Here is a 26,115-nt window from a genome sequence, read left to right as displayed (position 1 = left end):
AAGGAAAAGCCAGATTACATAATTATATAGAAAGTGTGCTCTAAATTGTTTTAGAATTTGTATCTAAATATGCACATAGGAAAAATGGTGACAGGAAACACTAAAATGGCAGTGGTAATTACTTCAAGGACTAATATTACAATTTATTTTTTATTTGCTTCTTTGTATTTAAAAATGTACCAGTTTAGGGGCCAGAGAGACAGCTCTGTGGTAGAACACTTGATTAGCATGTGTGAGGCCCTCAGTTTGAACCCCAGCATGGAAAAAAAATAGAAGAAAACAATTGCAATTTACTCTCTTCCTGTCTTGCTAACAGTACTTTGAGCATTAACATTAATAAGTTTAAGGGAATGAGTGAAAGGATGAGGGGACACAGAACTAGTTTTCTTTTCTCCATTGCTGCGTTAACCCCTTCCTAACTCATACACTCAGGGTGCAGTCTTCACTCTTCTCTAAGAACAGCTTTGAGCTGACTCTGAAAGCATTTAATTTACCAAATTTCTAGGTCTGTTGGAAATTTCCTTTGTTTAGGAATGGAGAGTACTTTTTTGTTTCTGAGACAAGGTCTCACTATGCAGTTCAGGCTGACCTTGAACTCACTGTGTAGCACAGGCTGGCCTCAAACTCATGGCAATCCTCCTGTCTCAGCTTCCCGAGTGCTGGGATTATAGGCAGGTGCCATCATGCCTGCCCTGGAGAGTACATTTTAACAAGTGTCTTACTGTTTGGTGGTAATTTTCTATTGTGATAGGACAGACGAGACACCCTCCCCTGCCAACACATACACCTGTAAGTGGCTGAGATCCTACAAAAACATAGTAACTTGGGGTTGACTGGAGAAGGTTTCCAAATTCCATGCCCAAATAGTTCTTTGGAGCAGAAGCATTCTTTCTTCTTGCTTTCCAGTGCAAGCTTTCCTTTGGATGTATCAAGTTTTAGAGCCCAGAAGTATTCTTTTGTAATAAGCAAATACCAAATTTATTAGGAAGGCCTGAGATGGACACTCAGATACCCCTCCTCATGATGCGTCTTTACTTTGGGGTTACTCCTCACTCGTATGTACTGTGGCAGGCTTTGAGGTTGGGATTAGACACTAAATGCTCTCTTTCCATCCGAAACTCCCCTTTGCCACCACCCCCTTGCCATGGAACCAGAGGTTTTTGGTGGGGTAGTCTGGGTTTTGCAGAATAATTTCTTCTGGGGTGACTCTATTAGGCTTCTAGGATGCTTTAATTGGGGCATTGTAACTCTAGGGTGCCACAGAGCCCTGGCAAGGGGTAGGTTATAAATCAGATTATTATGCTTAGACATTTATATGCAGTAAATCCTTTATATAGCAATGAGATATTCGTCCTCGAGGCCATAGTTACTATTTTTGGTCAGGCTCACTTGTAAAACCAGATCTTTTTATTGTGAAGCTGTTTTTAGTTAGAGGAGTACATAAAACGCTTTGAAAGACAGAACTTCAATTTTGTGGTTTCTGTCTTATATAGTTTAGTGGTAAAATCATTGCATTTATATATGTTATACACATATATAGTATATATATATTTTAAAGCCTAGTGCCAGTTAAAGTTGTGCTTCTGAAGCAGGATACCTTAAAAGTGGAGGACTCCAAAACCTGGATGGAATTTGGCCAAATGTACGACCTTTGCCCTGAGCAATGATAATAATCTTTAACTTTGGGGAGACAGGTTCTCTTTGGTTTTGTCATTGTTCCTCCATGTTTCAGTCCCCCAGGAAGATCTGGATGCTGTGTTTAGTGAGAGGCAGTCGTGTCAAGGAGGGACACAGGCTGTGTGGCCGCAGAGGGAGTCAGATGCTGGTGTGTATTGGCAAGGTTTCCCGAGTGCATTTCCCTTCCTAGCCTGGAGGCCAACATGGGCTCACTTTTGCCTGACTTTTTCTTTGCAGGAGAGGCCCATCTCCAAGCTTCAAGAGCCTACATCCTCATGCTCACTCGGCAATAATCAGAAGGAGCTACTCTAAGAGTGGAAAATTTGTCCCATACATCTGAGGTCAGAAAAATCAGATTATTGGACACATTTTTAATGGTTTTATTATGTATTTTCAAATTAACTCTGGTCTCCTTTGCCACTAATCCTTTCCCTCACAGACAGGCCATCAGTGGTGGTGACATGCATGAGGCCATTCAGGTTGCTTCTGATCTCTTCTTTTCCTTTTCCTTTTTCTTTTTGGAGGTGCTGGAACCCAAGGTTCATGGTAGACAAGTGCTGCATCCTCAGTTTCTCCCCTTCCCTGTGTAAACCGGTCATATCCAATCTTATATTCGCTCCCAACATTTCTCTTATATGCGGCCCTGGGCACCTCATCTGTTTTTTTTCTTCTTAGAGGTCCACATCAACCTTTTTTTCCCTCTGAAGGTTTTCTCCCAATCCAGATGTTGGAAGACATTCATGGTATCAGATTAGAACCTCTCCATTAGATAGTCCTGAGGAGCCAATACCATTCTAAGCTATCAAAAGCTCATAGAATGGTGGCAGTGAATAGCAAGCACTCAGGAAGTGTTTGGTGGTATCATTATTGCTCTTTATTATTGTTGTTGTTGTGATAAACACATCATGCTGTCAAGTCATCGTAAGGGCCTTGAGATCTTCCCTTGTATCTGACAGGGCACCGAGATTGGTGCCTAAAGGTAAGGATCTGAGCCAGGAAAGGATGAGGATGATACAAGTCTCATCTTCTCTCTATGCCTGAAGATGCTGGTGGTAGATGCTCTGCCATAACTCTGTGCAAATAACCATGGTATGTTCCTTTTCTCCTTCTCCTTCTTCTTTTAGACAGACCCTTGCTAAATTGCCCAGGTTGGCCTTGAACTTGTGATCCTCCTGCCTCAGCCTCCCAAGTGCTGGGATTACAGGTGTGTGCCACCACAATTAGCTTAGCATATTCTTTAGGAAGCCAATCAGGTGACCTTCTGTGAACCTGCAGTTTCCTGTGGATGAGTGGGTGCAGAGGAGGAGTGTGGCCAGAGGGATGAGGGTTTGCAGAGATAGGAAAAGTACCTAGAATCCCTCTCCTCTTCATCTATCCTATAGTGTGCTGTTTCCAGAAGGCATGAGCTTTAGGGGAAAGAGGACAGTGTTGGAGTCAGAGGTCAGGATTTTGGGTTCTACTTCTGTCACTTGTCAGCTGTGTAAGGTAGGGAATTTCATAGTCTTTTGGGATGCAGTTTTCACATCTGTAAAGTAGGGATAATCTACTTTTTGGAGCTGTTGGGAATCCAGTGAGATAGGCCCTGTGTAAATGCTGTATGACAAACTACAGACACTAGTTGTCATAATTAGGCCTCTCGTGTATGAACAGCTTTGATGTCACTGTTGTTTATTAATTGTTCCTGGTTTCTTTGCTCTTCCCCTCCTATTGATCTGCCCTTCTTCTGCTCTCTCTTATGTTGCTAGGGCAGATCTCTGTTTAGTCTGTAAAGGAACAGCAGAGGGGGGTAGAGCTCCAGGTTTCTGGTGGGACCTCAGCACTGCTGTCACTTGGAGTCCCTTCCCTCCACACCTTTCAGAGTGGCTCAGTGCTGAAGCGGGGACCCCGCCCCTCAATTCCTACTCAAAGTCCCTTCTTCTCTTATGGCTTGTGCTGCTTTGTACAAAGAAGGTACAGTAGGCAGTCTGTAATTGCTTGTTCAGTTGTGCTCCTTGCTGGGGTATGAATGAGAAAAATGAGACAAATTCCCCAGTATCCTATGGGTCAGGAGTCTATAAGAGGGTGCACTTAACTGGTGGCCCAAAGGGTCATGGCGTCAGGCCTCTGGCTTCTCTTTTGTATAGAAGAGCATAGAACTGAGAGATGGTCTCCAGGACAGGGAGGTGGGTAAGGTCCTGGTTGGCAGGCCCTCTAGGCCGAGGATTATTCCTGTTTCTTACTCAGGAGAAGAGGTTTGGGCAGTCTCCATGGTCTGCAGCCTACCTTGTTAGAAATGGCAGGCCTCTGGTAATTGAGTCACATTATGTTGTGGGGGGCCATTTCTTGTATGTGGAAAACCTATCTCTGTCCTGTAGCTTAGAAGGATGGACATTTTGACAATTTCTGCAAGAGGCCTTAGATAACAGATGTTATGTTATGTTGTTGGCTTAAAATGAGGTGTTTTTGATAAACCCCATGTGAATTGAAAAACATCATAATCCCAAATACATTTATTATACTTAACACGCTGAGCATCATCGCTTAGGAATGCAGTAGAGGTGTCACTGATGATGCCCAGATCACGTGGCTGAATTGGAGCTGTGGCTCACAGCTGCGGCCAGCATCATGAGAGGATTGCAATGCATATTACTAGCCCAGGAGAAGATTGAAATTCAAAATTTAAGGTGTAGATTCTATTGAATGTGCATCAATTTCACACAATTGTCAAGTCAGAAAATTGTAAGTCAAGCCATCCTAAGCCCAGGACTATAGGTATGCAGATAAGAGCTCTTTAGCCAGACCAGAGGGCCACGTGGTTCATTCATTCAAGTCAAGAAAGGAGATCATCTTTCGAAGGAGGGAGCAGTTGGCCACTCTATCAAAGGCTGCTGACAGATCAAGGGAGGGGAAAGTTTGAATCTGATAACACAGACTTTGGCAAAGTCAGATTTGACAGAAACATGGGAGTGGGGATTGGACTGGAAGAGGCTGAGAGTGATGGGAGATGAGAAGGCAGATAAAGCAAGTGCAGACTACTTTGTGAAGGAAAGAAGTCAGAGTGGAAGGAGCTAAAAGGAAGTGTGGGTCTGGGGATTGGAAGAGAGGACAACATGGACAGATTAGGATGAAAGGATTGAGTAGAGACGAAAAAGGCTGAGAGCTACAAAGAGAGACAAAGAAGGCTGGATGGGTTACTGATAAAGGTAGATTCTGGAGGAGGCAGGAAGGAATGGAAGCTAGTTATCCAAGGCAGGGTTGGCCCTGGATAGGGAACAGAGGTTTTCCATGGAAACAGTAGCGGGGTTGCAAAAATAAGTGGATGTGGAATACCCATCAACTTGGTGACTTGGTGGGAAGCTGGTAGAGTTCCTTTCATGTGGATTCTGTTGACTCCATAGAGTAGAAGGCAAAGTTGTTTGCCAAGAGGCTGAAGATGAGATTTATATGATGGACCAACAGCAGATGAAGAATTGGAGGTTTGCAGAATAATATCCATATTGCACTTCATGATTTACAAATCACTCTTACGTATCTCATTTTATTTAATCCTATTCAACCCCATGTGATGTTATTCTCTATCTTTAGGGTGGAGATCAGGTCCAGATTGAATTCAAATTCTTCTGGAACCCATCCCTTCTCAGAAAGACTCTGTGAGGTTCACGTAGTACTCTGCCCTAACCAGCTTAGTGGGTCTAGTGCACACAGGAAACATTTGTAAAAACTGACCATCTACATGCTGCAGATGAAGCCTTAATAAATTCCAAGGAATGATAATTATGCACAATATGCTCTGTGACCGTAATACTATAGAGCTAAAAGTTACCTGGAAAAATCCTGTTTGCAAACTAAACAATATTACTAAGAAACTAGTTGAAAGAGAAGTTTACTTATTACATTCAAAACAATATAAGCAAAATTAAAAAATAACAAATAATAATAATAATATTATGCTCTCTATCCAAATAAGTATGTCATAACTAAAATAATTGTCAGAGGAAAATGTCTTGCTTTAAATCTATTTTTCAGGAAACAAAAAAGGTCAGCATCAAATGAGTTAAGAATTTTACTCAAGGAGTTGGAAAAGAGCAACACAGCAGTTGAAATAAATAAGAAGGAAAGAAATAATAAATATAAGGGGATAGGAATCAATGGAGAACAAATAACTACAAAAGTAGAGAAGGCTGACAACCAAAAAGTTGTTTTTCTTTTTGAAAATACAAATAGGAATCATCCTGTTAATATTTAATAGTTAATGAAAATATGCATTAGGAAAGATTAATCAGGAAAAATATTTAATAAACAAAATACATATTGAACAGGGAGAAACACTATAGACAGAAATATAAAAGTGATAACTAAAATTTGAATAACTTTATCCTACTAAATTTGGAAAGCTTACACAAATGAAATTATTTAGAGAATACTGTGAATTTCCTATATTGGTAAAAGGAAGAAACAGAAAACTTGAATAAATGAACAAACACTTAACACTTAACACTCTCAGATTTTACTCCAGAGGAAAAAAAAGCACCTGGCCCTGACAGGTTTACAGTTAAATTCTAGCTACCTCAAAATAGAAGAGAAAAATTAAAACTAACTACCCCTCTCATTTTTGAGGTGAACATAATCTTTACTCTAGAGTTGGATGAAGAAAAGAAAGAATTATTGACTTGTTCTGCTTATAGTCACAGACACAAAAATCCTAAATAAAACTGCAATAGCTTATCAAGTGTTAGTATTAAAAGTATTTATGTCACTTAGTAGTCTTATTCAGAAGTAAAAGAACGTTTCAACATAATAGTATAATTTTTCACACTAGGCTAAAAAAGAAAAAAGTAACAATTATTTCAGTAACTGTAGAAAGGCATTTAATAAAATTATTTCATTATGTTGAAAAAGCAGAAGCACAAATTATAGTTAGTAGAGAAACACATTCTATTAAGATCAGTAATAAGACAAGGATCCCCATTATCACTCACTATTGTTAATACAATGCTGGACTTCCTAGCCAACACTATAAATAAAGAAAAGAAACATGTGTGGATTAGAGGGAAAGGGATAAAACTGTTATTAGATAAAGATGATAATACAATCAACTTCACAGAAAAAACAGACCCAACTATTAGAGTTAAGCATGGTTGCAAGATGTAAGATCAACTTACAAATCATTAAATTTCTCAGCACCAGCAAAAACAGATTAAAAATATATTTAAAAACAAAATAATATTCATGATAGTAATGAATCTATAAACTATATAGGGACTAACAAATATAGACATAACCTCTATAAAGGAATTATTAAAAATTTAAAAAGCTATAAGAAAGCCTGGACTAATTTTTATGTACTTGAGTATATAAATTATGTTAATTTCCTCTAAATTAACCTATAAAGTCAAGGCAATCCCAACAAAATTCTAGTTGCACTTTTTAAAAAATTAATTTTATTGGTACATTTTAGGTATACAATATAATGACACTCATCATTGGAAATTTGCACCTTTACCTAATCTCTCTTGTTTCTTATTTTTTCCCCATTCCCCTGCCCTCTCTTCAACCCCTCCATCCCTCCCTATTTACAGACTTTGTTTCTATTTTTTCATTTTCTCATATTAATTCCATTCCCTTCTTTCCTTTCCCCTATCCCTCCCACTTCCCCTTCCCCTTTGCCCCTTTTCTTCCTATTTCACATTATTTATTATACCTTTCAGTCCTTATTTACACTTTCAGTTTCTTACACTAGAGAAATTATTTGGTATTTAGATGTGTGTGTCTTATTTGTTTCACTTAAGAGTATTGCCTCAATGTGCATCCATTTAGTTATAAATGTCTCTAATTTCTCATTTTTTATGACTGTTTAGTACTCCATTTTATTTATTTATTTATTTATTTATTTATTTATTTATTTATTTAGGTACCGGGGATCAAACTCAGGACCATGTGCTTGCGTGGCAGGCAGTGGAACCACTGAGCTAAATCCCCAGCCCCTATACTCCATTTTATTAAAAAAACACATTTTCTTTATCCAGTCTCCAGTTGATGGGCAACTGGGCTGCTTCCAAGTTTTAGCTATTACAAATTGTGCTGCTATGAACATGGGTGCACATATATCACTGTGGTATGATTCTTCTAATTCTTTGGGGAGGATACCCAGGAGGGAATAGCTGAGTCAAATGAGACTTCCAGTCCTAGTTCTTTGAGGTATCTCCATACTGATTTCCACAGTGGTTGCACCAGTCTACACTCCCACCAGCAGTGGAGCAGTGTTCCTTTTTCCGCACAGCCTCACCAACATTTGTTATTGGTTGATTACATGTTAGCAGCCATTCTTTATGGGATGAGGTAGAATCTCAGTGTTGTTTTCATTTGCATCTCTTGAAAGACCAGTGATGTTGAACATTTTTTTATATGTTTATTTGCTATTTCTACTTCTTTGTCTGAGAAATGTCTGTTCATTTCAGATGCCTATTTTGGACTGGGTCTTTAAATTTGTAAGGTCTGAGTTTTTTGAGTTCTTTATAGATTCTAGATAGTAGACCTTTGTCTGGAACAGACAAACCTTTGTCTGAGGAACAGCAGGTGAAAATTTTTTCCCACATTGTGGGTTATATCTTCACACTGTTGGTGGTTTCTCTTGCTGTGCAGAAGCCTTTTAATAAGAAGAGATCCCACTTGTTGATTGTTTGTGCTAGTTCATGGGCAACTGAGGTTTTGTTCATAAAATCTTTTCCTACACCAATGTCTTCAAGAGTTCTACCTAACCTCTGTTCCAGCTGGTTCAGAGTTTCTATTTTAATATTTAGATCTTTAATCCATTTCGATTTTAGTTTAGTGCATGGTGAGAGATATAGGTCTAGTTTTAATCTTTGGCAAGTTGAAACCCACTTTTTCCAGCACCATTTATTAAAGAGGCTATCTTTCCTCCAGTGAGGATATTTGGCTCCTTTGTTGAAGATGAGGTGGCTGAGTGTGTCTGGAGTTGTTTCTGCATCTTCTAATCTGTTCCACTGGTCCTCAGGTCTCTGTTTCTTTACCAGTACCATGCTGTTTTTATCACAGTAGCTTTGTAGTATAGTTTCAAGTTGGGGGTTCCGATACCCCCTGCCATGTCTCTGTTATCTAGAATTGCTTTTGCTATTCTGGGTCTCTTCTTGTTCCAAATGAATTTTTGGATTGTTTTCTCAAGGTCCATGAAGTATGCTGCTGGGATTTCAATTGGGATTGCATTGAATCTATATAGCACTTTTGGAAGTATGACCATTTTCACAATGTTGATCCTTCCTACCCAGGAGCAGGGAATGTCTTTCCATTTTCTGATATCATCTTCAATCTCTCTTTTCAGAGTGCTATAGTTTTCAGAGAAGAGGTCTTTGATTTCTTTTGTTAGGTTGATTCCTAGGTATTTCAGTTTTTTGGATGCTATTGTGAAAGGAATTATTTGCCCTATTTCTGTCTCAGTGAGTCTGTTGTTCATGTAGAGGAAAGCTATTGATTTTTGTGTGTTGACCTTGTATCCAGCTACTCTACTGAATTTGGTTATTGAGTCTAGAACACTTTTGGTGGAGTTCTTGGGGTCTTCTATATAGAATATCAAGTCATCTGCAAATAATGACAATTTGACTTCTTCATTTCCTATCTTTATTCCTTTTATTTCTTTCTCTTGTCTAATTGCTGTGGCTGTTTCCAGAACTATACTGAACAGGAGTGGTGATAGTGGACATCCTTGTCCTGTTCCTGATTTTAGTGTGAAGGATTTCAGTTTTTGACCACTTAGTTTGATACTGGCTGTTGGTTTTTTATAGATGGCTTTTATCAGACTGAGGTAGAGACTGTCTATTCCAATTTTTTGTAGGGTTTTTATCATAAATGAGTGTTGGATTTTGTCAAATGCTTTTTCTGCATCTATTGAGATGATCATATGGTCTTTGTCCTTGACTCTATTGATATAGTGTATTACATTGATTGATTTGCATATGTTGAACCTGCATCCCTGGGATCAATCCCACTTGGTCAGGGTGTATGATCTTCTTGATGATGTTCTGCATTCTGTTTGCCATTATCTTATTAAGGATTTTTGCATCTATGTTCATTAGTGAGATTGGCCTATAGTTCTTTTTTTTGGCTGGATCTTTCTCTGCTTTGGGGATCAAGGCGATGCTTGCTTCCAGGAATGAATTCAGGAGTATTGCTTCCATTTCAATTCCACTGAAGAGTTTAACTGGTAGTGGCAGTAGTTCCTCTCTAAATGTCTTATAGAATTCAGCAGTGAATCCATCAGGACCCGGGCTTTTTTTAGTTGGTAAGTTAGTAATTATGTTTTAAATTTCTTTGATTGATATTGGGTTGTTTAGAATGTTTAAGTCTTCTTTGTTCAACTTTGGTAATTCATACATATCCAGGTATCTGTCCATTTTTTCTGTGTTTTCCATCTTATTGGTGTATAGGTTCTGGAAGTAGGTATTGATGATCCTCTGGATTTCTGCTGGGTCTGTGTAATTTCATCCTTTTCATTCCTAATTGCATGGATTTGGGCCTTTTCTTTCCTTTTTCTGATAAGGTTGGCTAAGGGTTTGTCAATTTTATTATTTTGAAGAACTGACTGTTTCCTTCATTGATTTTTTTTATCGTTCTCTTAGTCTCCATTGCATTGATTTCTCCTCTGATCTTTATAATTTCCTCCCTTGTATGAACTTTGTGTTTGTCCTGCTCTTCTTTTTCTAGATGCTTGAGGTTCAGCATCAGGTTGTTTAATTGGGCTCGCTCTGTTTTCCTAATATGAGTATTCACTGCTATGAATTTCCCTTGTAAGACTGCTTTCCTTGTGTCCCATAGATTCTGATATGTTGTATTGTCATTGTCATTTAATCATAGGAACTGTCTGATTTCTTCTTTAATTTCCTCTGTGACCCATTGGTTATGCAGAAGTGTGTTGTTCAATTTCCATGTGTTTATGAAATTCTTGTGATTTCTTTTGTTACTGATCTCCAATTTCATCACACTATGGTCTGATAATATACAGGGGATAACTTCAATTCCTTTGCACTTACTTAAATATGTTCTATGAGTGAGTATGTGGTCTATTTTGGAGAATGACCCATGTGCAGCTGAAAAGAATGTGTATTCTGATTTTTTGGGGTGGAACACTCTGTAAACTTATCTGTTAAGATCATTTGTTCGAAAGTTTGATTAAGTTTAGTATTTTGTTGCTTATTTTTTGTCTAGTTGATCTATTTGTGACAGTGGGGTATTGAGGTCCCCCACTACTATCGTATTAGTTCTTATTTGATTTTTCATGTCTGTTATTATTTGTTTTATATAGTATTTGTTTTAAGAGTACTTGGTGCATAGATATTTATGACTGTCACCTCTTTCTTTTGGATCGTTCCCTTTACAAGGATGTAGTGTCCTTCTGTGTCTCTCTTAATCAGTGTTGGTTTGAAATCCACCTGATCTCAAAGAGGATAGCTACTCCTGCTTTTTTTTTGGCTCCTGTTGCATGGAGTATTGTTTTCCACCCTTTAACTTTCAGTCTGTGAGTTTCATTTTGAATTAAGTGTGTTTCTTGTATGCAGCATATTGTTGGACCTTGTTTCTCGACCATTTCTGTGAGTCTATTTCTTTTGATTGGTGAATTGAGACCATTAACTTTGATGGTTATAACTGATTCATATTGGCTTATCATTGTCATGACTTTTTCTTTTTGTTGGATTCTCCCCCTTTGCATTTAATTGCTTGTTGTTCCTGATGGATTCATTCTGCTGTGCTTCCTGGGGTTGTGATCCTCGTTGTCTGTTCCTAGGACATTTTCTAAAAGTTTTTGGAGTGCTGGTTTGGTATTCATGAAGTTCCTCAGGTGCTCTTTATCATGAAAGTATCTTATTTCTCCATCAATTTTGAAAGATAGTTTTTCAGGGTACATCAATCTGGGTTGGAGGCTGTTTTCCTTTAGGGCTTGGAATACATCACTCCAAGCTCTTCTTGCCTAGAGGCTTTGCATTGAGAAGTCTGCTGTGATTCTGATAGCCTTTCCTTTGTATGTGATTTGTTTCTTTTCTCTTATTGCTTGTAGAATTTTGTTCTTCTGTTGGGTTTCTGGAACCTTAACTATTATATGCTTATGTATAGATTTTTTTTTAAATCATGGATAGTTAGAGTCCTATATACCTCACTTATCTGTATGTCAAGTTCTTTTCTCCTGCTTGGGAAGTTTTCTGCCATTACTTCTGTGAACAGTTTTTTTTATGTCATCTGCACTCTCTCCTTTTTCTTCATTTACTCCGATCAGTCTTATGTTATTCTTCTTTTCATAGTCTGACAGCTGCTGGATTGATTTCTTGTGATTCCTTACAATTTTAAAGCAATTTTTCTTTTCCTGGTTACTAATTGCAATCTTATCTTCTGTATCAGAAATTCTGTCCTCACATTGGTTCATTCTGCTGTATAAACTTTCAGTGGAAAAGAATATACAAAAAAACCCCTTTCAGTGGAGTTTTTAATTTCCTGGAAATCTGTTTGCATCTGTTTCATGGATTCCATTTGTTTCCTGTGTTGGGATTCCATCGTATTCCACAACTCCTCTATTTTTTTGATCTGTGTCCTCTCTAGATTTATTAATCATGTCTTGCACTATGGGCACAATATCTGCTGTTATCTGAGAAATTATTTCTGATTTCATTTCAACCAAAGATCCTCTTTGGTTGCCAGTTCAGGGAGTCCAGATGGTTGAGTACCCGATTTTTCCATATTTTTTCTCTTTGGGGTTGCTTTAGGTGACCTGGAAGCCTGGTTTTGAGGCTTGTTTACATGTCTTCTCATTTCAATGGGGGTGGGGGTGGGCGGCAGTGTGCTGCCTCTTTGGTGCTGGAGGCTGTGGTATGGCAGCCCAGAAGGCTCCTCCTCAGTGCTGCAGGCAGCTCTTCTAGTTGCACTTGATAGATGTATTTGGAAAGTTGTATGGAAGGTTAAAGATTTATCAATGACTGACTAATCTGAAAGAGGAGAACAGAGAGTGAACACTTGCCCCATCAGATATTAAGACATATTAAGATGTTACGATATGAAGTTCAACATCAGTATATAGTAAGATAGAGACAAATAGAGCAGCATAATAGAATGGACAGATCCATTGACAGCCCACATGTATAAGGAATTTAATAAATGATAAAAATGACCCACTAAGATAATTGGATCCTATAGCACATTAAGTTCCTAAAGACAATGGCAACATTATTTCACCTCTCACACATTTCTTACAAAGTGATTTTTGACCTTCCTCCCACTAAGAAGTGGGACACATGTTTCCTTGCCATGATTCTGGGCAGGTTTGTGATTACAGTGGGTGTCATGCTGAGTTCTGAAGCAGTATGTCGCTGATGCAGCCTTATCACATAATATATAAAGGTAGTATTAAGTGATATAGCCTTTGACTTTTTCCTCAGAACTCAGCCATGATCATGCGAGAAAGCCCAAGCAGCCCGTAAAGAGGTCCAAGTGGAAAAGAACTGAGGTCCCTGGCCCTCAACCTTAGCTGAGCTCCCAGCTGACAGCCAGCACCGATTCACCAGCCCCCACTGAGCATCCTGAAAATGGATCCCTCAGCCCCAGTGGTGCCATCTTGGCTGACACTCCAGGCACAGAGGTGAGCCCTCCTTACTGATGCCTGCGATGCTGCAGATATGCGAGCAAAGTCTTTGTTTATCATTTTCAGCCACTATACTTTGGAGTGTTTTGTCATACTCTGGTTTGGTAACCAGGCTGGCAAGGTGCACCATATACATATGTTGACTCTAAACATTAAAGATAGTTTAAAGAGGTGGGGGATTTAGTGGTTCTAAATTTAGTGGTTCCCAGTGGTTCTGCCACCTGCCCCACAAGCACAAGGACTTGAGTTTAATCCCTGGTACCAAAAAAAAAAAAAAAAAAAAAAAAGAAAAAGAAAAAAGAAAGTTTAAAGCATTGTGTAGAAGGATATCTTTGTAACATATGGGTGGGGGGATATATCTTAAAGCAAAACTGCCAATGTACAAATCAAAAATGGAAAGAGTTGATGAATTTTGATTAAATCAAAGTTAAACAGTTTTACCCAATGAGGAATCCATACAGTTAATGAATTATAGTTTGGGAAAAGATATTTTAAAAGTATCATATTCTAAGGGACTAACATTTAGACCATGGATTCAATCTCAAATGCTAAAAAAAAATCTAGCATAGATCTACCATATGGTCTACTTATTCCACTCCTGGGATATATCCAAAGGAAATGAAATCAATGTATGCAAGAGATACTTGCATTACTATGTTTATTATAGTATTCACAATAGCTAAGATATGAAATCAGTGTAGCTGTCCATCAATAGATGAGTAAGGAAAATGTGGTATTTATACACAATGGAATATTATTCAGCCATAAAGAAGAGTGAAATCCTGTCTTTGCAGCAAAAGGGATGAAACTAGAGGACATTTCTTAAGTGAAGAAAGCCAGACAAAGATAAGTACTGTACATTGTTTCTCACATATGGATGCTAAAAGAACTGACCTGAAAAGTAGAGCTATTTTACTAGGTATTAGGAAGGGTGGTGGTGGTAGTGATAGGGAAAAATGTGGCTGGATTTGACCAGTGCACACCATACAGGTATGTATCATACTTAACCCTATTCAATCAGATGGCTTTTTTATTTTAGTGGTACCAGGGATTGAACTCAGGACCTTGTGCTTGTGAGGCAGATATGGCACTACTGAGCTAAATCCCCAGCCCTACTTAACCCTATTAATATGTATAACTAATGCATTCATAAAAATACAAAACAAACAAAAAACCACAAAAGTATACTATTTCTGTACATTAAAGTAAATGTACACAAGACAATAGACAGACATGTACATGTAAACACAATAAAAGGGGTATAGGGAGAAAAATTGGGCTAGAGAATGGAAAATAAAGGGAATTCTAAGTGCAACAAGAGGGGCTGTGTATGGGTCCAAAACAGTAACACTCATGAACTGAAGAATTTGTTTAAATCAACTCTTAGTCCTGAGACTCAAACACCTGCCTCCTAAATACTCCACATCCACTAACTTAATGCTTGGTGCAGGGGCACAGTGCCTACTGCTCTTACTCTGTCCATCCTGTGCACAGTCTTAGGATCTTAGGGTTCGAAGAGCCACTCCTTTCCATACCCTGTTCCTTGCCCTGTGTGGCCCATTGAAGGGGATATAAGAGAAGCGATGTACGCTTCCTGTCCTCAGGATAATTTATCGGGATGAGGAGAAAACATGTTCAAGAAACAACTTGACAATGACACAAGACAGGATGCAATTAAGTGTTAAATTGCATGGGGGCAAGTCTGCAAATCAGCAGAGGAAGAGGTACTGGAGAGAACAAGATGTCTATTCAAGATAAAAGTAGATATATAGAATTTATTGACTTCAGAAGAATTTGTTGAAATGAAGCCACAGCAGCAGGATTTCCCTGGGCCTGTCTGCTTGCTGTCCCTGGCCAGTAGCCATGGTTTTCCAACTGTGCTGCCAGGAGGCCTGGGGCAAAGGAGGCCAACAGGAAGGGGGTGCTCTGGACTCACCCCTCACCTTCCATAGGGTTAGCTTTATACACAGGGATCTAGATGAAGATTTTATGTGAGGACAAATTTCTCTGTCAAAAAGTTTGAAAACCAGAGGCCTATGGGATACAGTTCCAGTGCCTCAGTGGGTGTTCTGGGCCTTCCCTCCTTGACCTGGCTCTCTCTGACCTCTTGGTCCCAAACTGCAAATTTCTGAATACTCCCAGGGCCTCATATAACTGTCTGCTGAGTGAATTCCTCATCTCCAGTATGGGTTATGTTGTGTGTTGACCGAACACAGTAACTAGGATTGGTCTTTCCACCCGTGATCCTATATGCTCATTAGCCTAGGAAATTGACAGGAATGTCTGAAAATTATTCTAGGAACAGGCTGTTTGACAGCAAACTAGGTAAGTTACTTCTACAACTGCAGCCATGTCAAAGGTACTGGGAACATTTAAAAATCCTGGAGTCATGGGCATCTGGTAGGGTGGAGGAACTGGCTCACATCACCTTATTAAGCACCAACTGCACATAGATATTCCCAGCTCTGTCCCTCAGTGACAGCACTTTGGGATCTTAAAATTGGCTATGGTGAAGCTATTTGCATTATGGAAGTTAGCAAACATTCTAAGTCAGAGTTCTTCCCCCCTCACTTAGAGCTGGTTGTTAAATATTTACCAGCCCACCACTGCAGGCATCAGACTGACCTCTTTCAGCAGTGTCCAAATGCTAAGAGTTTCAAGATCATGGTAACAAGGGCAGAAACATGGGAGGGAAATTTACTTTGATGATGAGATTTGATTTTTAATAGGGTAAAGAATGATTCGCAGTTTGGGGGGCTTTTTTAATTTTTCAAAGCTGATCAATATGATTTTGCCCTGTTTTGATATCAAACATCCTAGGAAAATACAATGAATGTATAAGGTCTGATAAAAAATATGGTGAATATGTAAATTCAAAAAATTTATTACAGCAAAAAACACATTGCCATTAACCTACTCACAATACTCCCTCTCACTTCAAACACACTCATTGTATCATTTTTTTTTGCAGTTTGTTTTCCTTTTATTTGGTCCTATGGTCTAAAAATGCATTTACTTTTAAGATCAATTCTTTCGTTATTACATTAGCTTTAATAAATATGCTAGCAGCTCATACAGGTTTCTGAAAAATTTAGCAACCATGAACCCCAATTTTTCTCATGTTTGCATAATTCAGATATTGCATAATGCTGATAAAGACAGAAAAAAACCCATTTTCTTTTTTTTTTCAATTTTATTCATCACTTTTAAAAAATTAATTTTATTGGTACATTTAAGGTATACAATATAATGACACTCATCATTGGAAATTTGCACCTTTACATGATTCATCTTGGTTCTTATTTTTTCCCCATTCCCCTGCCCTCCCTTCAACCCCTCCACCTCTCCCCATCTACAAAGACTTTGTTTCCATTTTTTGAAAAAACCCATTTTCATCTTACAAATGGCCCATGCCAATATCTGCAACTATGAGGTGTCTGTCTTAGGATGTTTTATTTTTATTTTTATTTTTTGGTACTGGGGATTGAACTTGGGTCCTTGTGCTTGTGAGACAGGCAGCGGAACCACTGAGCTAAATCTCCAACCCTTAGGATGTTTTAAAAAGTGACTAACAGGAATAAAAGTTTTCACCATAATCATTACATAGACAAAGTTTTTCCTTAGAAATTAGTATCTGATGAGGACTAAATTAAAAATAGTTTCCTCGTATTCATTACTTTAAATAAATCAATCTCAAGTACATATTCTCTGATAAGCTTTGGTTTAAGGCTTTCACACATGCAAATCTGCTTTCAGGGAGTCCTCTTCAATATGAATTTTATAATGATTAGTAAGGGATGACCTCTGGCTGAAAAGTTTCTCCCATGGATTACATTCATAGGGCTTCTCTCCAGTATGAATTCTTTGATGTGCAATAAGTGAGGAGCTTTGTCTAAAAGTTTTTCCACATGTATTACATTTGAAGGTTTCTCTCCTGTATTAATCCTCTGATGTTGAGTAAGAGCAGCACTTTGGCCAAATGACATCCCACATTCTAGTATTCTATCATTCTTGCCACTTTCTGAAGCAGTTCTGGAAGTATTCTTTTGTGTCTTTAGCTATGCTGTCCCGGCTGCCTCAGATCCAGAATTGATTGAAAGCATTTACCTTTCATGGTCATTTTGACTTTGGGAAAGAGTCAGAAGTTATGTAGTGCCAGATCTGGTGAATAAGGTGAATGAGGACACAATGTAATCTTTTTATGAGCCTGCCTTTCTGTTGAATGGTATTTGTCAGGAGCATTCACTGAATTTTTGATCATACATTGTAGACACTTGGAAAATGATAGAGTTTTTAATGTTTAAGTGGAGAGAGAGAGAGAAAGAGAGAGAGGAAGGAAGGAAGAGGAATGTGTGGTGCATAAAAATTTTAAACAGGAGGGAGCTGTTGTGTGGTTGGAGTAGTTATTAAAAAAAAGGCCTATAATCTCAGCTACTCAGGAGGCTGTGGCAGGAGAGAATTTCAAGTTCAAGACCAGCTTAGGCAACTTAGTGAGAACCTGTCTCAAAACCAAAAAATAAAAAGGAGTGGAGTTTCAGCTCAGTGGCAGAGCATTCATCTAGCCTGTGTGTGTGGCTCCAGGTTTGATCTCCAGCACTGAAAAAACAAATAAACAAACAACCCAACATATTTTGGCCAATTATTCCTTTATGTTTCATTCAATTTTGTATTTTTGGCTTTTGATCTTTTTTGTTGTGCATCGGCTTATTTTCTTTACACTAGGACATTAGAGGGAGAATATTGACAATGCAGGTCAACCCCAGGAGGACGAGGGTTATGAGCTCTCTGTGGCTTGTTAAGGGTCCTCTTGAGACTAGTTTTTCAATGACCTCTAATTTTCTTTTCTTTTTTATCATGTAATTCTTTAAATCTTTTTTTATTTTTTAAATTTTATTTTATTGGTACATTTTAGGTATACAATATAATGGCATTCATTATTGGAAATTTGCACCTTTACATACTCTCTTGGTTCTTATTTTTTTCCCCTTACCCTGCACCCCCTTCAATCCACCCATCCCTCCCTATTTACAAAGACTTTGTTTCCATTTTTTTCATTTTCTCATATTAATAATGACCTCTAATTTTCAGTAGAGAGATTATCTTGTATATTTGAAATGAATTTGGAAATGAGTCAATTAAAGTTTCACACAGTGATGTAGAAGTTTGCTGTTATTGGTGGTTAGCTCTAATTAACACAACGAATATATGTTCAGATGACATCAAAAGAGTAAGTGCCTTTTTTTTCTTTGGTGACTCTTACTGATGTGGAGGAACCAACTCTTGTGGAAAATGTAGACTTTTCAGCCATTGGAATACAATTATGTGTGTTTTGTTTGTTTTTATAGAACAGATGCAAGACAAAGAACATAGTATGAGATATTGGAATGCCATTTTGAAACATATGTTTCCAAAATTATGGAAATGTTCTGGATGATAAATAAATCCTTTCAGCTTCAGAGGGTACAGGCTGCTAGGCTGAGGGAAAGGCAGTTGTTGGATGGGGAAGAACATGGTTTAAGTAACAGGATGAATAGTAAGCACATCAAAGCCATTAAAGCATAAACTCCCAGATTTAAAAACGTGAGAGGGGAAAGATTATGTAGTGTGGTCTGGCGGCTTTATAGAGCCCGTTTCAAATGAGGGATAGAACAAAAGAATGTGCAATTGAAGCTCTTGAAGAGATTTATTCCAGGAGAGGAGGAAAACGTTTTGCTCTGATACCAATTAACTAGGAAAAAGCCACGTTATAAATGCCAATATTAAAAATGTAAATCCCACACCCAAGGCTGTATTGAACACAGGTCTCAGGGCTTTGAAGATGGAGTGCATGGAGAGAGGACGGGAAGAGAGATTTCTACCTGTTAGCCTACCTGGCTAGCTCTTCAGTTTCCTGTCTGCAGGGGGAGATTCTCCACCGGGATGGTGGCCTTTGTCTGATTGGTCTGGTCACTTGAGCTATTATATGGGATTTAGGTTCCATTCTAGAGAATTCATTATGGGAACTTCAGAAGCTCTTCTTTATGAAATTGTGTTACCTGTAATATGTTGGAGATGCCCCAGGGTTTTTCTGTAGTATCTTGTATAGCACAGTTCACCTCATGGATGTGTAACAGTATTTATAAAATGCAGAGTGAAAGCTAGCAAGTGTGATGAATAGCAGTTTTATGCCTTTTAAAGTATCTTAATACCCATTAACTTAGTTATTTACCACTATAATTCTGTGGAAAAGGAAAAGCATACAGAACCATAGTGTTTAGAGCTTGGGATGATATAGCCCAGCCCTTTCATAGTGAAAAAGAGGCCAGGTAGATTGAGAGATTTTTCTTTCCATTAACCTTTCTTTCCATTAATCTTTACATTAGCCAGGGAAACTGAGGAAGGAGAGAGCTGAGCTTTTCAGTTACCACCAGCGTGATGCATTGAATCTGGGATTTCTCTCATTTGTACTAAGGCAGCCCAGGCTTGTGAAAAAGGAAATGCACTAAAAAGTCAAATAAAAAGTGTTGTCTGGAATAGAGATGTCTGTTGCTACAAAAATATTCAACTCTCATCACTGAACTAGAATAATAAATCTCTTTATCTTTTGTATTTTGGTGCATTGAAACATTATCTTTTATGATCATAGGTGTTGCTTCATTATTTAAAGCATACTTGTTATTGCAGGAAAGACAAGCTCGCATTTGATTTATAATGGAATGATTGTGCTTTGAGTTAAATGAAAGTTCAAAGGAAAATGAATTCTAAATAAGAATAATTGAAGAGATTCAAGGTTCATTTGAGTTTATATTCATCAAGGCAATTGTCTCCAGAAATCCTCTTATTTAAAGCAACAAGACAGATCGTAACTTACAAACTTTGCCTTTATGACATCACTTTATTCTATATATCATAATCAGAAATGTTAAGCCTCAGCAGTAATTTATACAAAACGTATTGTTACAGAGTTATAAATGTCATTATGTGGTAGACTTATGCCTCAGTGTCATGCAAGTTGAAGCTTGGATTTAAAAAAATTACCCATAATGCATGTATTCTATAAAAATATTCTTAGCACTTTCTCCTCCAGAGTATCCCCATATTAAAAGTTCAGTTTCATTTTACACCTGTATTCTGCTCTGGGAAGTGCAACCTTTATTTCTCCTTCATGTTTTTAAAGTCACCTTCTTAATTCCAGTAGAACATAACTCAAACAACTGAAAATGTTAGGAATGGATTTACAGTCCCTCTGGCTGCTCTCTATCTGGGATGGGAAGAAAAGTGAAGCTGGAGATAACTTTTCCTGCCATCAAGGGATATCTAGAGAGAAGAGGTGATTAATTGTAATGTGCCAACTAGTTTTGATTATTCAGGGACTGGTGACAGAATTTGCGGATTGCTCAGATCCCTGGTTTTCTATTTTGGTGAATTTCATGGCTCACACGGCACCTTTGGTGATCAAGTGGATCCTTGTATGGTGGATTCCCAAAGAGACAAAGGATAGGCCCACTTTGAGCATCTACTCTGTGCAGACTCAGGGAGGATTAAAAAATATATATATATTGTTTCGTTAATCTTTGTAACAAACCTACAAGAAAAGTGCTGTCACCCTATTTTATAGATGACAAAAGCTCAGTATACTTCATTTATTTCTCAAATCTTTATTGAATATACATATTCTATGTGCTAGTCCTTGGGATAAAATGGAGAAAGAAAGAGATTGGTCCCAGCCCTCTCTGAGCTTAGCATGCAGAAAAGATAAAAGAAATTAGACAAATCATTCCACATATAAAATATAAAATTAAAAAATGGTGATATATGTTATGAATAAAAATTATAAGGGATTACTAGACTCGAGATATGTAAACAGGAATCTGATGTATTTTGAGGGGTCTGAGCCGGTATCCCTGGAAGAATATCCTTGAGCTGACAATTAAAGGATGGTGAAGTTGTCAAAGGTAGAATAGTTAGCCAATGGCAGATCTGTGATTCAAACTAGGGTCTGCCCAATGCCAGATTCTGTCTGCTTTGCACCACTATATCCTGTGCACTCAGATCTGACCTTTGACTCCTGGCCATTAACTCCACCAGTTTCTGTAGAATCTGTGTTGGTGAATCTGAGGTTGCAAAGGACCATGTGGTTTCTCAACAAGTAGACCAGCAATAAGAAGAAGCCCTCATTCTCTGCCAATTCTTCCTATTTTCTTCGTGGTTCTGCCTAAACTGCACTTGAGCCCTGGCTGTTTGGGTTTTTCTTTGGCACTTCTCCCAATTTGGGAAGAGGCCACCTTCAAGCACCTGGGAGGGGCTTGATTAATGACCAGTCCAAGCCAGAGTTCAGCAACATTGCCTGGGTCTCTGTAAAATTCCCCAGCGCCTGCCTCCTTGTCTACCTCCTTTTGCTCAACCCTGCCTCCCCCGAACTCTACCACCTGGGAGATTGGCTACCTGCCTAAAAACTCCCTGACCTGCTGAGGGTCGGCAGCAGGGAGTCCTGTTAGCAGCTGTGGGAGGATGGTTGGAGTCTGACCAGAACATTCCTCGATCATGCTTTCTCCCACTCCGTGCCTACAGGGTGAGATGCCCCGTTGGACATGGTTGCCACCGGAGCTGAACCTTCCACCCAGGCTCGGGATGGGAGGGGGGAAAATGAGATGAGCCTGGGAAGTGAAACATTTGCTTGGAGCTTCTGCTGATTCCCACCCCTTCCCCAGTGACAGCAGGGTCAGTTATTTACCAAAGAAACACAGGTGTTGGAGGACTCTTGAAAGTCACCCACCCATCCAAAAACATAAAAAACCAAAACTCAATCCTTCTCCTTAAGCCTAAACTTCTTGTTAAGCAGCATCGTCTTCTTGCTTCCATTCTTTTGTTGGAATGTGAACAGTCCAGAGAGAAGGTAAGTCTTCAGACCTGGCCACCTTGATGTGAATAAATCTATCACACCCCTTTTCTATAACTGTTGGAAGGGCAGCTGGAGGGTGTGAGTGTCTTGTAGAACAGGTTGCTGAGGTGAGAGAAAAGAAGGGATTAGCCACTTTCTTAGATCCCAGCTCCCTAGCCATCCCTTACAAAAAACAACAGCATGTTATGGTCACTAGGGGGCAGAAGTAGGCCAGCAGTTGTCCCGATTACTTGTTATCAATTCTGAAAACCAAAGTTGGCAAATATGCATTGTTAGTGTTTTCTTTTTCTTAGGAATCCAGGGTTCTCTAAGATGGCATCAATGGGAGGGTTAGGTCACTGTAGTATAATGAAGCAAATGCTCTAAAAAGAAAAGCCCTGTGTAGGAAAAGCAGATACCCAACAGATTCTATCAATGGACTTTGATATTGTTCTTTTAATGTTTCTTTCTTCAAAAATTACTAAAAATTTCTCAGAACTAAAATTCAAATGATAATTTTGGAATCAACTAGCTTGTCAAATGCATAGCAGTGCCCTTGATTTCACAAAAGGGTGAAAACTTGCATTCAGTTATATTTTTCTGATTGTAAAGAATGGTGAACCCCCCCCCCCCAGTCAAACATATACTGTATGGTTATGGATGGCTCTGTTCTTACTGAATAAATTGTGCCTAGTGACTTACCTCCAGAGTAAATAATAAATCACTCCCCAAAGCTCCAGGCATTTAGCTCTGTCTGGGCAGTAAAACTTTGCAATGGTCTTGACAGCATTTTGTAAAATCGTAATTGCTTAGGGAAAGTGATTCTGGATGTCTTAAAATGTTCAGAATTAAAGAGTAGCAGTTCCTTTGAGGAAAATTATCCTAATGCTTTGTGTGCTCTGTGTGCATGTGAGAGAGTGAGCGAGAGAGCGAGAGAGAGGGACAGAGAGAGTTAGTTTTCTTTTTTCTTCTTTTTGTTTTTTGCAGTCCTGGGAATTGAACCCAGGGGCTTCTTATGGAACTACATTCCCAGGCCTTTGTTTGTGAGACAGGGTCTTGCTAATTCATGAAGTTTCCCAGGCTGGGCTTGAACTTGCAGTCTGCCTGCTTCCAACCTTCCATAGTCCTGGGATTACAAGCATGTGCTACCATGCTGGTTTATTCTTTATGTGAATTCTAGTTTGTAACCCACAAACCCTCATCATTTATGTTAAGAAAGTATATGAATTTGACTAGAAGTGCAATCTTACACCTCAAGCCCAGGTTTTATAGAAAATTTTGTGCCAATTAGGGCAGCGATGCTCACTTGTGCATAGTATACAGTAGACTTTAGGTAGTTGTTTTCATATCAAATATGAAACTGTTTTTAAAATAATACATATGGCAGTGTTTTCAAGTCAATGCATTATAATAATATCTATTTGAGATAGAGCTCACAATATAGATTTAACAGTTTTATTACAATGATTTTGAAGTAGAATTATTTTAAATGAAAAGAAATCAGTCAAGAAACTCCCATTACTAAATGATCACCCCTTTGTAAGTTGTCCATAAACTTAGTTGACTGTATTTGTTCCCGGATTAAATGTTTTCATCCTTGAGAAGCAGGAAGATACATTTGGATGTTGTTCTTTTCTACCTTTCCCCCAAATTGTCACAGGATACTTAACTCAGTGTCTTGCAGAGTAAGCAGAGTATGTCTCTGTGTCTTAGTTTTCCCAGTAACCATCATGGTATCATTGCAGGACTCACCTCTGGGGTGGGGTACTGAAAGAATAATCTTTGGGGTCTCCTTGCCTTTGGCAGCTCTCTGAGCCCCACTGAGTTTGCTGCATCCAAAACTCTGTGGGCAGAAAGGTACCAAGGGGTTAACAACATCTGGGCATGGAACTGAGCTTTTTATCCAGTAGAGAATTTTCCACCTTGCTTTGTATTCTACCTTCTGTCACCAGATTTGCTCACTGGATAAGAACTTGGACCAAAAATCAGCACCCTCGGGTCCAGCCTAGCCCGAGTCATGGTAACCTTCTGGAATCTTGGCATCTTCCTGTTCAGGTCAAGTACCTCTCTGAGCTCCCCTTACAGCCCTGACATCTTAACAGTAACTGAATTTTTAAGGCAGTGAACATGTGCTGAGCTCAAAGCAGCCCTTGGCAAACTTGGAAAGTTCAACATTCCTGCATGGGGCTGTGGCCAAGTGTCTCCTTCCCAAGGCTACTTTTACATCCAGAAGACACACTCACTAATCAGAGACCTATACTGGTTCTGTAGAGAGTGTTGGATGGGAAGCATCTAAATATAGTACAGATTCCTCAACAGTTAACCTTGTCCTATGCAAAGATCCTCAAGAACATGTCCCTTATCTTATGTGCAGGACCTTCTTCTGAGAGCAGTTCCATATATCAAAGGCAGGCCAAGAGGCATCTTTAGGGATGGGAGCACCTTCCTACACATCTCATTTGGTAGGCAGTTCCCTTCATTGCTGGATGAGAAGGCCAGAGTAAACAGAAGAGCCATGTTGGGTTGTTATGAGCTCATGATGAACAGACACACATTTGTGACCAGGATTAGGAGCCTGGGTCTGGTTGATCTCTTGGATCTCTCTCTTCTTGTGAAGGGGTGTGTATTTGGCTGTGTATTTGAACACTCTGGTCAATGCCACACTGTACAATGGCAGCCTGAGTCTTGTGGGCAGTGGACAGGGCAGGGAATGCCTCTGATATAGTTTTGGCACTAGGGGATGGTACACCTGAAGACATAGATAAATTATTTTTTTGATGGATTAGTGGGTGAATGAATGATTCCTAACTCACATGAATGATTCCACTTAGGATCTTTCAGTTTGGAACCCAAAATACCACCAATGCTGTATTGCTGTGCTTCTTATGACACCTACCATACGATGCGGGTGCCATACTGTGTACATACTCCTTGTGCATATGCTATACATGTTGTACCATTATAATACATATACCCCAAACTAGAACATTTAAAAGAATGAGAAAAAATTAGCATAAGCAGAAATTCTAATATGTCCTCCTACCTCCAGTAGATGCAAACACACTTTTGGGAGGGCAGGGGCCCCACTGTGGACAGCATTTGCCTAGTGCAGTGGTTTTATGCCTAACATTGGCCAGAATCTCTTATGTCCACCAGATAAAATAAAATCAGGATTCAATTAAATAAATATTCCCTGAAAACTCATCTTGTGGTGTACAGTCTGTTAAATGCTAAGGGTGAAAGTGACCTTATGCTCACGATTATTCTAGACAGACTTGATTTAAAAAGCGCTCTCCCACTTTCCCACAAATGCACTCATACTGGCTGGTTGAATGCCCAGATTTTTAGTACAGAAAGTATTGTAGCAAGATCTGTGGAAGAAATAAAAGATGAAGAAGATTGTTCTTGTTTCTCAGGTGTTATTTTGGATTATATTGTTAGGAGAGGCCACAGTAAAGAGCATAAGGCCACCAGGGGAGGGCATGCAGGAATTTCAGATATCTTTCCTGGTAATGTCTGTTTCTGAATCTAAGAGGAAGATGCTCAGGTTCCCTTTATTTTCTTATTTAATTCATATGTATATATATATATATATCATAGGTATGCTTCTGAAAGATGAGCTATTTTATGAAAGGCAAAAGGAAATATAAAAAGACATTAAAACATCAGGCCCTCTGGGACTAAGTGCAAATAGAATAAAGCAGACAGGGGCCGGGGATTTAGCTCAGTGGTTTTGCTACCTGCTACACAAGCGTAAGGACCTGAGTTTGATCCCCGGCACCAAAAAAAAAAAAAAAGATAGAATAAAGCAGACAGTACATTGTGCAGATCAATGGGGCTGGAGCAGGATGGGGAGGCTTGGCCAACCAGGCTGCCGCTGCTGGACCTGGCAGCACAGTGGGGTGAGGGCAGGTGGAGAGGAGCAGACAGGAGTGTCCAGGGAGCCAAGTGGAGGTGGGGC

The 26,115-nt window shown here is 39.0% G+C and overlaps 1 long non-coding RNA gene across 1 annotated transcript in view; it reads left to right on the top strand.

Moving 5' to 3' along the window:
• The first annotated feature begins 1,694 nt into the window (after positions 1 to 1,694).
• The window catches only part of LOC147826918 (uncharacterized), a 362,407-nt gene continuing 337,986 nt past the window's right edge, over positions 1,695 to 26,115 (top strand). Inside the window, exons 1-2 of the long non-coding RNA XR_015453050.1 lie at positions 1,695 to 1,825; positions 1,915 to 2,018. This is a non-coding gene — a long non-coding RNA (uncharacterized LOC147826918). The remainder of the gene's footprint in view (positions 1,826 to 1,914; positions 2,019 to 26,115) is intronic.

This window comes from Heterocephalus glaber, unplaced genomic scaffold, assembly GCF_053883595.1.
Source record: "Heterocephalus glaber isolate CG9 unplaced genomic scaffold, H.glaber_assembly_v1.0 deba00001457, whole genome shotgun sequence".
NCBI lineage: Eukaryota > Metazoa > Chordata > Mammalia > Rodentia > Bathyergidae > Heterocephalus > Heterocephalus glaber.
The sequence above is the reverse complement of the archived record's forward strand: the minus strand, read 5'-3'. Positions and strand labels throughout refer to the sequence as shown.